This window comes from Didymella exigua (genome assembly GCF_010094145.1).
Source record: "Didymella exigua CBS 183.55 unplaced genomic scaffold M421scaffold_70, whole genome shotgun sequence".
NCBI classification, from domain to species: domain Eukaryota; kingdom Fungi; phylum Ascomycota; class Dothideomycetes; order Pleosporales; family Didymellaceae; genus Didymella; species Didymella exigua.
Window position 1 is genome coordinate 1 of NW_022984844.1, and position 2,169 is coordinate 2,169.

The following is a 2,169-nucleotide window of genomic DNA, read 5'->3' on the forward strand; positions in this document are numbered from 1 at the left end:
TAGACGAGCGAGGATACTCGCCCTGGCTTGCTGATGTAGAGGATATGGCCAATTCTCTGCTTGCTGAGCGCCACTAGCCCTACGTTGGCAAGAACTAGGCTGCCAACTTTGTTAAACGTCAGCCAGAGCTCAAAGTTAAATTTAATTGCAAGTACAACTATAAGAGAGCTCTGTGTAAGGATCCTAAGGTAATTAGGGACTAGTTCTAACTAGTAGAGAATACTAAAGCTAAGTATAGTATACAAGATAAAGACACCTACAACTTTAATAAATCTAGCTTTATAATAGGTGTTATATTAATAGGAGCTGTTGTTACAGGTTCTGAGTGTTAAGGGAGACTAAAGGCAGTGCAGCAGGGCGACTAAGAGTGGACTAGCATTATCCAAGGCATCTGCGCGAAGGGCTGGTCTATCCCACCCTTTATTATCTTCTCTAGCAAGCACCACCTCTCTGCCTAATACAAGGAGCCTAGTATACCTAATAACTAGGTTCTTAATGTCTCTAACAATAGCTAGACTAACAACAAGCTTAGAGTTAAGTAGTTAAAGCACTTTAATGAGCACACAAAGGCGCGCACTATTGGCAGCTATCAGCTGCTCATTCTGGACGGCCACGAGAGCCACAACTCAGTCGAATTCTACTAGTACTGCGAGGAACACAAGATTATTACCCTGTGTATGCCTCCACACTCATCGCACCTACTACAGCCACTTGACGTAGGCTGTTTTTCTCTGTTAAAGAAGGCCTATGGCTGCCAAGCTAAGCAGCTAATGCGCAGCAAGATTACGCATATCACTAAACTTGAGTTCTTGCTGTGCTTCAAAGCAGCTTTTAACGCCTCAATCACAGAGAGTAACATCTAGGGAGGATTCAGAGGTGCTGGCCTAGTCCTACTTGACCTAGAGGCTGTGCTATCAAAGCTTGAAGTATGGCTGCGCACGCCAACGCCACCTACTGTGGACAACAGTACATAGGAGTCTAAAACACTAAGCAACACTCTAGAATTTAGGTCTTAATTAAAGCTAATTTAAGAGAGGATTTAGAGACATGCTAATAGCTTGCCAACGTCTATAGTTAACGCTCTTAATTAGCTCACTAAAGGCGCAGAGCTGATGGCACATTCACTAGTTTTAGTGTGCAACTAGGTTGCTGACCTACAGGCAGCCAACAAGGCCACTACACGTCGTAAATCACACAAAAGGAAGCAAGTACAGCGAGAAGGGACTCTAACCTTTGCTAAGGGAGTGTGGCTAACTACTCTAAAGGAGTTTAAGGCCTGTAGTAATGGGAAGAAGGCAAAGAAGAGGTCACGCGTTGATGGGAGCACTTAGTCTTTAAGGCGCTGTAGCACATGTAGCAAGACAGGGCACAACAGAACAACTTGTAAGAAAGATTTGTAAAGTACTATAGATTAGTATAATATACTGTGTAGCATAGTAGAATGCTGCTGTGTACTATAGTACTGCAAAGTAGTTATAGTGTTGGTGTGGTCTTGGCAAAAGTGACCGGTACACTTGGGTGACCGGCATGCTTGTGGAGTACGTTATATAACTTTAATAAAACTAGGTTCTAGATAGGTGTTGCTTTGTCTTTAAAGGTTGTAACAGGCTTAGAGAGACATGCTTGGCTAGAGCTTGTTTAGCCAGGTGATTGCGAGTGGGTTACTGTTATCCAGAGCATCTGCGCCGCTAGGTATGCAACCCTACCTTTCATTATCTACAAAGGACGTGTCTACATCTCTGCCTAGTATAAGGAGATAGATATACCCTACAATTAGAAGCTCTTAGTCTCTAAGAATAGTTAGACAAATAATATACTTAGCCTTAAGTAGTTAAAGCACTTTAATATATATACAAAGACGCGTTAGGTAGGAGTATATAGGGTGCTTATCTTAGATAGCTATAAGAGCTATCTTAACTAGGAGTTTAAGGACTATTGCCTAGAGAACTAAATCCTTACTCTCTGCATGCTACTATACTTATTACACATCCTCTAGCTACTTAATATAGTCTATTTCTTGCTATTAAAGCATAAGTACTCCTAATATATTTAAGACTTAGCATGCTAACACATCTTCTATATTAATAAGGAAGGCTTCCTACTAGCCTTTAGGGATATATTCCTAAATATATTTATAAAGGTTAACTACTAAAAGGCCTTTAAGGTATT